The 12908-nt window shown below is 58.7% G+C and overlaps 1 protein-coding gene across 3 annotated transcripts in view; it reads right to left on the bottom strand.

The window, feature by feature from the left end:
* The window catches only part of RASGRP3 (RAS guanyl releasing protein 3), an 81617-nt gene that overhangs the window by 44750 nt on the left and 23959 nt on the right, over positions 1–12908 (bottom strand). The window lies entirely within an intron of this gene.

The raw sequence follows: 12908 nt of genomic DNA, 5'->3' as shown, positions 1-12908 counted from the left end.
ATTCCTGAGTGCATGAGCCAGGAATGACCCCTGTGCATTGCCGGGTGTGACCCAAAAAAGCAAAAAAAAAAAAAAAAAAAAAAAAAAACCAGAACAAAACACTGTCTCTCCCCAGGCCCCGGGGCCACAGACTCCAGGACCCAGTGTCACTCTTTCCAGGCTTTGGGTTTGCTGGTGAGCGCCTGGAGCAGGCAGCTTCTCCACCCCCGACTCCGCCCACCCAGGTCAGCAGGGATGGCCGGGGGCCACTTCCTGAGGGCCCTTTCAGCACTTAGGTCACGAGTCACGGGTTGAGCTGTGACTCCCCGCGCTGGCTGGGCCCCTCCTTGGTGGTTGTTTACGTCTCTGAAAGAGAACCCTGAAATCAGGGATGGGGTGCTCCTGCCTCAGGCAGCTGCGGGCAAGCTGGCCACACCTGGTTTCAGGGGCCCCATCGAGGCCCCCGAAGGGGTTGTTTTGCTGAAACTCGGTAGCTGTAAATGGTCTAATCTTAGCCATACTGGAGAAAGAGAAATTTTCCACGTGTTTGGTTTTGGGTTTTTTTTTTGGGGGGGCGCAAGGGTGCTCAGAGACCGTCCCTGTCCCCTGACCTGTGACGCCAGAGACCAAGTCAGGTTGGCTGCAGGCAAGGCAAGCAGCTAAGTAACTGGTGGGAAAATCAGGAGCAGAAGTGGGAGTCTCCGGGCAGGGCCTCTGAGTGGCCCATTTTGGGAGCGGGGCGGAGATGAAGCGGTCACTAAGCCATGACCAGGACGGAGCAGGAGAGCAAGTCTGCTAACTTGAGTGGGAACGGAACAGGGTCATAGAAGCATTCGTGACTGTTTATATTTAACTGAAAACAGAAATCTATCAGGGCTGGACCGGTAGTCCAGCAGGGAGGGCATTTACCTTGCACGGGGCCGATCCGGGTTTGATGACCTAGGATCAATCCCCAGCATCCTGTTTGGTCCCCTGAGCGCTGCCAGGAGTAACCCCTGAGCATCACCAGGTGGGACCCAAAAAGCAAAAAAAAAAAAAAAAAACAGAAGTAAATAAATCATGACTGTCTTAATCATGATGCACATACGTTAGATGAAATAGAACCACTACGTACACTCATGGAAATCATTCGTGCCGCACTGGTATCCCCTGTATGTAACCTACGTGAGCGCTGCAGGAAGTGTGTTCCGGGCTCCATGCACGGCCGTGGCAGCCAGGTCGAGTCCACGTGCAGTAAATGAAGCTGTTTTCCCTGCAGTCGCTCCGTTTCTGCCTCTTCTTGCTTAGACTTCCACCCCATGAGCTCCTCCACTCATTTCTCCAGCCCTAAACTTCCCCGCTTCTTAGGGGGATCTTTGCTTGACTAAATGAGCACCTTCGTTTGACGAAGGGAAGACCCCACGATCAAAATAGATGTCAGAATTCCCCCAAGTTTCAGCAGTAAGTTAGTGACAAGAAGGCGTTGGCATAGGATCCAAGTACTAAGTCTCAGCGACACTTAGTACTCTCGGCCTTCCAAGGGCCACGGGCACGTGCTGGGCACTGGGGGACGCCAGGGGCAGCCTTGGCCTCGGACACTAGATCCCGCTAACCTCTGGCCTCTGACCACCTTCCCCCCACAGCGGCCAACTGAATTGTCCGCAGGCGATGCTGCATGCGCCCTGCAGGGCAGAATCACCCCCTAAAACTCCCTGCAGGGTGTCAGGGGCGTGAAACTGGGGTTAGGGCGCTCGCTGTCCACGTGGCAGGCCCTGGCTGGGTCCCTGGCACCACATATTGTCCCCTGAGAACCGTCAGGAGTGACCCCCAAGCATAGGGACAGGCGTGAGCCCTGAGCACGGCACGTGTGGCCCAGACCCGCCACACTTGTGCTCCTGAGCACTGTCAGGGCCACCTCGGAGGGCGCCTGTGCGACTGGGGTGGTCCTGGAGGCCCAGCACTGCAGAACCAGGGCAGCACCTCGGGGCCCAGCAAGCACCGTGCCTGAGTCTTCCTGGGAGCAGCCCCCGGGGGCCACGAGCACCGTGGCGGCGAGTCTGCCTCCCTGAAGAATACCCCGCCGCCAGAGATGGGCGTCCTCACATCAGAACAGAGACCGAGAAAGCCGCCAGACTCGGAGATCTGAATTCCCAGCAGGAGGATGGCTGCGTGCGTGGGGAAGGCCAGCGCCCGGCTAGCTGACCGCGGACGCCAGCCCGCCCAGCGACGGGCGCTGCAGCGCAGGCTGCTCCTGGCCGCCTCAGTTCGGCTTCCCACTCAGGACTGAGTGTGTCAGCGTTGGACTTAATTTAGAACGTTCCAGAGCTTCTGACGCCGGGGCTCTTTCCGCCCTCCGTGAGCCAGCGTGCGTCGGCCCTGGTTGCTGCCCTTTCGCTGTGTGTCATGTCAGCTCCACTCGGCTTTCCTGTTTATCTGAGATGGTCTCCCCCTCTCCGGAGGAAACGGAGGAGGGCTACTCAGGAACACGACCTCCAGCCCCCGCCACGGATCAGGGGACCCCGTGGGGTGCCGGGGACTGAACCCGGGCCGGCAGCTGCGTGCAAGACACGCGTCCTACCCTCTGTACGATCTTCCTGGCCCCAGAAATCTCCTTTTTGTGTGTGAGCCCATTTTATCTCCTGTCGAGGGATCTCAGGCGGAGTCTGTCAGAACCTGCTGCGTGACGCGTCTCCATGCTCTCCGCTCCTACCCTGCAGGGTGAGGGGTCGGCAGTGGGCCTGGGCGAGGAGAGAAGGGGATGGTTCTCACACCTGCTGTGCTGGGGGTCGGCTTCTTCATGCTTGAGTTTCAGGAGCCCGAACTAAGAGGTGTGGTAGATCCACCGGGCCCAGGTAGACAGGTCCAAAGGTGTTTCAGCGTCAGGTAGAGCAGCCCCGGGTGGCTCCTGAGTTGACAATCAAGTTCCCGGTGCCTCGTGTCCCTAACCCAGCCATGAATTGTTTTAGTCCTTCTAACTAGAATCAGGGTCTTTTGTTTTGGCAACATAAACGTAACGACTCAACCTTTCCTGGGGAATGAACCAATTCTGGATAAATAAGGATTGAACTTGGGCATACTATAAGATGAACGTTCCAGAATGTGGAATATTCCCACCAGAACTTATTTTGAGACAACAAAAAAACAGCAACCGATGAGTGGGTGGAGGGCTGAGTGATCTGGCTCGTGTGGAAACAAGCATTTTTAGTGAATTGCCAGTCAGATTGAGTAAACTGGGCTGTCTGGGGAGGGTTATACATTCCAGCTTTCTCAACACTCTATCTATTGAAGTTGGGTTTGAGGGTTCCACAAAGGGACTTTGGCGTTGCTTCTCATAGTCTCCCCCTAGGAGGCCAGAACGACAGCACAGCGGGGAGGGCGTTTGCCTTGCTCTCGGCCAACCCGGGTTCGATCCCTGGCATCCCATAGGGTCCCTCAAGCACTGCCAGGAGTAATTCGTGAGTGCAGAGCCAGGGGTAACCTCTGAGCATCTCTGGGTGTGACCCAAAAAGCAAAAAAATAAATAAAAATAAAAAGTCTCCCTGTAATGAAGAACTGGGCTAAGCTGGTCTAAGAGACCCCACCTCCCCATCCGGTCTGGGGGCCATCCGGCTCTCCCGAAGCTTCCTGGTGCCGCCAAGCACCGACTGGCATACCTGCTTCTGCTGACTCACTGGTGACCTAAGATGAACTCCTGATGTCTCCCCCAGGCCCTCCTCTCCTTCACCCCCATGTCCTACCTATCTCGAGAACTGTCTTTACTCTCCACATGTTCTGAAAATTCTTGCATCCACTCCCCACCCTAGACTAAGTCTGAACCTATCTCTGGAGCCTCCCTCCCACTTTTGATATGTGGTAGTTTCCCTTTTCTGTTCTCTCCTTGGCCTCCCGGGGTCTCCCCAGAATGCAGAGCCACTCCGATCCCTCCCCTCCTTGACAAGCATCAGTAATCACTCAGGGTCTCCGCCATGCTAGGTGTACTGACGGCACGATGGGTTTTTAGAAGGTGAACTTAGGAAAACAATTCACGCCTCGGCTCTGCCTCGAAACTACTATGGAAAGGAGGAAACATGCTCTGGTATAACCAAGGCAAGACTGACGGCCGCGGGCGCGGAGGGACAGCACAGCGGGGAGGGCGTTTGCCTTGCATGCGGCCGACCTGGGCTCGATTCCCCGCATCCCACGGGGTCCCCCAGCACCGCCAGGAGTAATTGCTGTGTATCGCCGGGTGTGACCCAAAAATCTTTTAAAAAATAAAAAGACTGGAAGTGACCGGGGCTGGGAGATGGGGAACAGCGGGTGCTTCCCTTGGAAGCAGGAGGCCGTGGGTTCAATCCCGTCCCTGCCACATGCCATTGTGGTCACATGACACTGTGGTGTGGGGTCCCTTGCATTGCCGTGACAGATGTGATTTCCGGTGCATCACCAACAGAGGGATGCAGAGACCACAGCTGAGGGGTACTGAGCTCATGAGCACCGCAGCCAGAGAGTCTACCCGCTTCACAAGGGTGCTGCCCGGACATCAGCCACCACGTGACAGAAGGGAAGGCGTGGGTGGGAGGAGAGAAGAGGGTTCAGTAGAGCAGGCTCGTGCCTGGCATGTGCCAACCCGGCTCCATCCCCAGCACCACCAGAGGTGACCCCCGAGCACAGGGTCAGGAGTGAGCTCTTCACACAGCCACAGGTGCCCCCAACAAAACAAAACCAAACCAGAATTTCTCCCCGTCCATGATGAGTCCAGCAGAGCACGTGATGGGTTTGTGTGTGTTCGTGTGGTGGAAGGAAGCTTGGGGAGGTGAGTTCTGACCTTTCAGTGATTCTCGAAGTAGAGATTTTGCCCCTTCAGTGGTTTGGGAAGGGAGATGATTGTGTTCTGAGGCGCAAACATCACCTTGGACCCGGCAGCTGTCTTCTGAGCCCTCTGGTCTCCTGAGAGTCGCGTAAACACACCCCGCGCGGCCTTTCCACTGCGGCCTGCTCGGCCGTTTGATCTACCTAGAGCCGGAGCCCCAAGGAACAGCCCCTCTTGGGTGCAAAGATCGTGCTACGTGCGGTTTCGGGGTCACCCCCGGCTTGGTGTGCTGGCGGACAGACTCTCTTATAGGTGCTCAGGGCACCACACGGTGCTGGGGATCAAACCTGGGCCCCCCATATGCAAAGCCACTTTCCAGCCTCAGGATTCTGGCACTTCCTTTTTTGGGGGGGCGGAGGTACACCTGGAGGTGCTCAGGGCTGACTCCTGATTCTGTGCTCAGGGCTGGCCCCTGGCAGGCCCGAGGGGCCATCTGGGATGCCAGGGAGTGAACCGGGTTGGCGGTGTGCCAGGCAAACACTGTCCAGGTCTCCAGTTCCAAGAGTCGCTTCCGTAAGGACCAAGCGCAGGCGCGAGCGAGCGGTCAGAGCAGAGCGCCACCCGGGACAGGGTGGAGCTGTGTGAGCACTGCCGGACGGAGCCCTGAAGAGCAAAGATGAAGCCTTCGTCCAGAGAAACGGTACCCGGGCGGCACTGGGGACACAGCCACAGGCTCCCACGCTCCTGCCAGGTGCTCCCTTTGCACCCTGCACGGCTGATGCCAGGCGAGACGGTGTCAGGAGGTCAACAGGTCAGTGGGGCCGGATAACACACCCCCACTCACACACACACACACACACACACACACACACACTCTCTGACACACACAGCCCCCAACATGCACACACCCCGACACACAGACACACACACACCAACACACATCAATGCACACATGCCCCGACATACCCCCAACACACACACGGACACATACCCCAGCACCCCCCCACACACCAACACACACACTGATACACACCCCAACACACACACTGCAACACACATACATACCAACACACAACGATACACACCCCAACACACACACCCAACACACACACACCGCAACACAAGCACACTGACACCTACCCTGACACACACTGATACACACGCCGACACACACACTCACACCAACACAACCTCGACACACATACTGACACACACACCCTGACACATACCCCGACACACACACCGACACACAGTGACACACACCCAACACACACACATGACACATATTCAACACACACACACACACACACACACCGACATACATACTGATACACACACCCCAATTCACGCCAACACACACAGCGACACACCCCAGGACGGCGCCCCTTTCCAACAAGCGAGCCCCGGCTTTCAGCACGGCCCGTGAGCAGCTGCGGGCTGGCGGGGGAGGCCGTGCCCCCCGGAGACGGTCACCTTGCGACCCCGACGCGCCCTGGCTTGTGGCTGCGGACGCAGACCCTGGCGGTGAGCTCTTTTGAGACGTCTGCCCGGGTCCCCTCCCTGCTCTCCGTCACAGTGCTCATCAGAGCCGGGACAGGGAGAGAGAAAGGAGCCAAGGGGCCGCCGGCTGCCCGTCGCTTGGGGGAGTCGGGTGTGGAAACGCCCGTGGGCCCGGCCCGAGAGCGGCAGCCCCGCACAGAGGGGACGCGCTCGGCTTCGCACTTCAGCACCGAGGGCGGAGCGACTCCAAGGTCCAGTCGAGTTGAACCCGTGGTGAAGAGTTTTCCAGAACCAAGTGTGGACGTCGAACTCAGCTCTTTGATCTACTTAGAGCCGGAGCCTTTAAATTCCTGGGTCCCAGAGTTAACCAGGAGTGACCCCTGAGTGCAGGGCCCAGAGTGAGCCTTGAGCATCCCCAGGGGTGTCTCTCCCCAACACACACACACACACACACACACACACACACACACACACACACACACACACACGACTCCGTTGATGTCCTAGAATTCACTAGGAACACAACTGTGTCTCCTAGTACCCCCCCCCCCCGCCCCCGTTACTGGCTTCCCCTGGCAGATCACACGACACACGACGGCTCCGAGCCTGCTTCTCACACAGAGCAGCGGGTGGGCCGCACGACGGGTCAGGGACAGGCTGCAACGGCGGAACCCGACCTGGAGTGAAGCGTGAGCCTGGGACAGCCCTCGGCGACTCGAGGGGCCACGGGACACTGGAAGCAGCAGGTCTGACCACAGAGAAACCTCAGGGTCGGTGCCAGCCGACACGCCCCTGACACGGGCCTCGCCGTGTCCCTGCCGGTGCCACAGACTGTCATTCGGGAAGGAGACTGCACCCGTCAGCTCAGCGCCCTTATTGCAGAAAGGTTTCCTCCCGCCCCATCCCTCACCCGCCTGGAGGGAACGGAAGGTTCTGGTCCCTATGCTGAGAAAAGCACCTGGATTAGTACAGGAATTTTTTTTTTTTTGCTTTTTGGCCATACCTGGCATTGCACAGGGTTTACTCCTGGCTCTGCACTCAGGAATCACTCCTGGCGGTGCTCAGGGACCATATGGGATGCTGGGAATCGAACCTGGGTCGGCCGCGTGCAAGGCGAACGCCCTACCCGCTGTGCTATCGCTCCAGCCCCAATACAGGACTCTCTCTTGCACACGCACACATCGCGTGCTCTCTCTCTGTCTTTCTCTCTCTCTCCCTCCCCTCTTCTCTTCCTCTCGCCCCCTCTCTCTCATATGTATTATACACCTACATTATATTTTACACATAATACATATGATTACATAATACATGAAATAATTCCAACATATACATTTATTACATATGCCGTGTATACCTGTGATGTGCGCTGACATATTCTTAGGTTCATGTCTGTGGTCTGGGTCCCCTTTTCCAGTCGTGTTGGGTCTGGTGGCTTGGACATCGACAGGCCCTTCCCCTCGACACTCCCTCTGACCCCGCCCCTGCCCCGGTGTTCCCTCTGAACCCCTCTTCTTCCTCCTCCCTCCATCTCAGCCCTTCCTCCCTGGCGTTTTCATTTTTGTAATCCAGGGCCATCAATTTGCCTGCCTTGTTGTCAGGCCTTCCGTTCCTGTCATGTCATTCCAAATGCCAGGGACCAGCGAGAATATTCGGGATCTGTCCTTGTCCTTCCGACGTCCCCTACCCTGGGTTCACCCGCATCGCTGTGGCCATGAGACACAGTGCAGCCCACGGGATGGAAAATCCTGTGAGTCGCCACAACTTGGACAAAATCAGAAGATCTCAGGGTCTCTCTTCATTCCAAGAAGGCCCCGATACCTCTGAGTCTCATCTAGGGCACCATGGAGGGGCGCGGGTGAGCCCTCCCACCCACCCAAACAGAGCCCCGGCGGCTAAAAACCTCCAGAACCCAATCGCCACCAAGCTCACAGCTGGACTCCACAGGCCTGGAACGAGCCTCATCCAGGAATGAATCTGTTGGAAAACTCAGGTATGCAGGTTTTGTGACCCAAATCTCCAGGCCCTTAAGGAGTCACGGATGGGCGACCTCCCCCATCTCTCTTCTGGGAGCCTGGCAGGCACGCCCATGAACCGCCTCTGGCACCATCTAAGCTCATTAACCAGCCATGATCCAGAGACTCAAATAAATCTTGGAAGAGACCAACAAGCAACAAGCTGCAGAGATGCCTCCAGACCCCAAAGTCAGCTTCCAGTTAAAAATTTAACTCCAGCTGTATCGCCCCACTCAAAATTTTAAAGTTCCTGGAGCCACATCTCAAACTCTACATGGCTGGTACACCAGTGAGTAATCCTTACACCATGGCTTCACGGCTCCAGGCTGAGGGACAGCGATCTTCACAAAAGAAATCCTCCTTTCTTCTAAGGAAATCTTTTTTTTTTTTTTTTTGCTTTTTGGGTCACACCCGGCAATGCTCAGGGGTTACTCTCTGGCTCATGCACTCAGGAATCACCCCTGGCGGTGCTCAGGGGACCATATGGGATGCTGGGATTCGAACCCAGGTCGGTCTCGTGCAAGGCAAACGCCCTCCCCGCTGTGCTATCACTCCAGCTCCCAAGGAAATCTTTTTTGATCATTTTCAGTGAATTACTCATAATAAGCAATATAAGATAATTGATTTAGGACAGACCTGGGCGGTGATAGAGAAGATGGGAAGTAACGGAGGTTGGCGGGTGTCATGGGGGCGGGCCTGGTGTTGGAATACTGACTAATAAAGCATCGTGAACAGCTTTATAAACATAAAATTTAAAAAAAAATAAAGGAAATAAACTCAGGCCCCTGCTCCCAGGCACAGTGCCCCGGGGCTGTAGCAGGAAGGCAGCCAGTGGCGCCTGGGGTCGTCACTGTCTCGCCCTGGCCCCGCCCCCACCCCCACCCCCGCCCCGCGCCTGCAGGGCAGACCCCTAGCCACGTGCCCTGGGTGGCCTTAGGAGGTCAGGAGGTGGCATAGACAGGGGCCTGGGGGACCCTCCGAGAGAATGAGCTAAGTGTGAGGTCTCCCCACGGACACGTGGACACGGCCTTGGTGTTCACTAAATCCCACTCAGGAGCGAGTCACCGGTGGCACGCGGCGTGGGCGCGTTGACCTGAGAAGCGGGTCCCGCTGGCAGGTCAAGCCCCAGAGAGCACCTTCTTAGTGTCCCGTGGGAAGGAGCCCGCTGTGACCGCGAGACCCGCTATGACACTCTGACCCTTGCTGGTCTGCCGTGCTGCAGGGTCTGTACTGGACAAGGGCCAACAAGGGTTTGGGCCCCCCTAAGCTCCGTGGCACCCCAAGCTCCGCCCGGCCTGGCTCCAGCCAACCTCGGGGCGGACTTGGTGACCGGAGGTGATGGGTCGTCCCTCTGAGAGCAGCTGTCGGGCGGCACTTCCTCCACCGAGCCGCTGGGGGCCCACGGTCAGTCCCACAGCGGGTGAGCTGTCGGTTCTCTAAGGACCCCATGACCCAGGAGAGACACAGGCTCCAGCCTCCGGGCATATGGCAGACAGGGCAGGACGGAGCAACTGGACCCGAGGAAACTCCGCTCTCCTCCGTCCCCCCCAAACCCAGCCCAGCATCTGCGCCCCTTCCTCGCTGCAGGGGCGAAGGAGGGAGGGTCTCCTTGGCCTGTTCAGGAATCAGCCTAGGAGGAAACAGGAAACGTCTGCTCCTAGTTTCACTGATGGCTGTTGTTGTTGTTTGCTCTGTTTGGGGTCACACCCAGCGGTGCCCAGGGCTCCCTTTTGGCCCTGCCCTCGCTCAGGGATCCCTCCGGCAGGGCTGGGGCGGGGTGGGGCTATGCAGTGCCCGGATGGATGGGATTTGGGGCTGAGCGTGTGCAAGAGCCTCCCCCCTGCTCTGTCATCTTAGTTTAGAATCAGAAAAGCAGTTTTGGGCGGGCGTGGGTCCCCCAGCATCCCCCCCACCAGGAAGGGCGTGGCCAGGAAAAGGAGGGAAAGGCCAGAGAGGCCGGAGAGCCTGTGTTCCGCCCCCACCCACCCCTGCCTGGAGGGACAGAAGGGGCTGATGTCACCTGCAGTTACTGTTTCCCCAGGAATAGCAGGCAGTGGGGACAGTGTGTGTGTGTGTGTGTGTGTGTGTGTGTGCGCGCGCGTGTGTTGGGTGGGGGGACAGGGGACCGCGCCCTTCCCTCCCGCAGAGCCGGGAAAAGCCAGAGACACCTGGTACCCATGGGGCCGGAAAAGGGTGGCCATGAGCCTCAGTGGTGCTGGGGGCTCTGGGAATAGTCACGGGGAAGGTGGGGGGTGACTCTCTCGGGCCCCCCACCAGTTAGACCCTCAGCCTGACCCCTCTGCTACCATTTCCCTCTCTTGGAAAGAAAGGCCCGAGCTGGAACCTTCTGGAATTTCTCTGCGGGCAGGGCGGGGGGACGTCTCTGACGCTCTGGGCATTCCACCTGGTCAAACAGCGGCCCCCGGTTAGCCTGTGGTCCAGATTTTGGGGTCACCGAGGTGGGTGCTCCCCCTTCTCCAGATACCGGGTGACTTTTCCAAGACGTCAGCACTTGACTCACTCAAAGGCTCGCTGAGCACCGCTTCACCCCACGCTCCGCTCCTAACAGCTCGTCCGCAGGGGTGCGGGGGCTGGGGGACAGGGGCTTGTGGGGGAGGGGGGACTCCTTTATTTTGGAGACAGGGAAAGTATTTTCACAGCCCTTGGGCCATCACACGCAAAACAGCAACTCTGGGTGGCCCGCGGGCAGGAAACCACCCGGCCTGGGACTGGGCAGGAAGCCCTCCGCAGGGGAAGGGCGAGAGGGGGCTCCGGGCCGCCCCCTCCTCCAGAGAGGAGAGGGCGCTGGCGGAGGACTTTCTGAGCAGTAATAAACCCAACAACACCGAGACCTCGCTGGTAAGATCTCCCTGGCCCCAGTGAGGACCCGGGGAGCCCAGAGACAAAAGAGGCTGCAGCCAGGGGCCTGAAGGAGGCTTATGACTCTTGAACAAACCCCAGCCCTGCCGGAGAGACTCCTGACCAAGGCAGCCCCCGCCCCCGCAGCAGCACCCTGGCGACGAACTCCTACCTAGCTAGAAAGCCCCACGTGGGCAGGTTGGAGAAGCCTATAAAAGCCAGCTTGAACAAAGGAAGGGCGAGCCCAGGCGCTGCTTGCGCCCGTTGGCCAAGCACGTGTGTCACCGAACACGTGTTCCCCGCATCTCCCCCTGTGAGATGGCTGATGCTCTCTCCACCTTCGGAGAAGCCCACCTCCTCCCTTGAATGCGTTACTCTCCCACCTTCTCTCCCTCCTTCCCCCTCCCAAGACCCTCCAAACCCAACCTGCCTTGCTCCACGGCTCACCTACTCCTGAGACTCCCCTCTGCAAGGAAGACGAGCGCCCACGAGCCCCGGGCCAGCCGTACCTGGGCCGACTCTCCTCTCCTGCACGGAGCAAAGCCTCCCTCCTGCCTGGGTCCTGGGCTTCCCAGCTGGCCCTGGGGCAGACAGAGACCGTCTGTCTCTCCTCTCCACCTCACACAGGCCCCCCGTGGGGGGTAAGGGGGAGTTGCACCGACTTCATCTGACATCCTAAGCTGCCAAGGGAAGGCGGAGCCAGTTTTGCAGACGGGACACACACAGGCAGATCCTGGGTGCTTGCAGCAAGACGGGGAACCCCAGGGCAGACCAGAGGAGAGGCTGGGCTACGCAGGGCACCCCGGGGTCAGCTTGGGGGGGCCCTGCCCGGCAGACAGGGCCCAGGATTGCTTTCCTCCTGAAAGCAGCCCGCCACAGGGTGGCCTGTGCCCGGGACAGGGAGGAGGGGGTGGGGGGAGGTTTCCAATCCCAACTGCCACCCCCCCAGCACAGCCCTCCCCGAGTCCGGGCCGGCCAGAAAGAGGAAGTGGACAGGGCCGGCCCGGCAGTGCTCAGATTCAAAGGCGCTCGCTGTGGAGGTTTGGGCATCACTTCCCCCGGCTCTCTTCCTGTCCTTTGTCCCGCAGCCCCTGTCTGTGGTCACACGGGAAGGGGCGGGGGGGGGGGGGTGGGCAGTGCCCGGCTCGCTGCCCCTCGCTGCTCCCTCTGCAGACGGAACTTTGTGCTTCCAGTTCTCCCTCGGGGCTGTGGGGGGCGGGGTGCCGGCCAGAGCCGTGAGTCTGCCCCCCGACCCGACCCGACACCGCCTTCAGAAACCAGGTCCCGAAGGTGCAGAACGTGGCCGGTCCCCGGCTCCCGACGTTCTAACACTCCGGGATTCGACACAGAGAAGATGGGGGCCAACGGGACCTTTGAGTGTTCAAGTCACAGCCGTGAACCATCAGATGGGGACAAGGGCCGCAAAGGCGTTTCCAGCTCCCGCGAGAGAATCCTGCCCGACTTCAGTCCCTGCCCCTAGAGCTGGCGAATAATCCCCCCTCTCTCCCGCAGTCCGGAGGGACGGTCACCTCACAGGGCCAGGACAGCGCCATTCCCCGATCCGCTTTTATCATGGATTCACCTAACAGAATCCGTCAAGCCTTCATGATAAAAGCGGATCGAAATCAAGCCCAACCCACTCGCTCCCATAAACTCATCATCTGAGTTTTAAGGCTGAGCCTCCGTGCCCTGGTGGAGCCTCAGTGTGAAAATCCTGGACAACAGGAAATAAACTTAGTTTCCTAGACGGGACCGAGCCTTTCGCCTCACTCCTGCTCAGGGTCAGTAAA

Source organism: Sorex araneus, chromosome X (assembly GCF_027595985.1).
Source record: "Sorex araneus isolate mSorAra2 chromosome X, mSorAra2.pri, whole genome shotgun sequence".
Taxonomy (NCBI): domain Eukaryota; kingdom Metazoa; phylum Chordata; class Mammalia; order Eulipotyphla; family Soricidae; genus Sorex; species Sorex araneus.
This window is presented reverse-complemented; position numbering and strand designations above follow the sequence as displayed.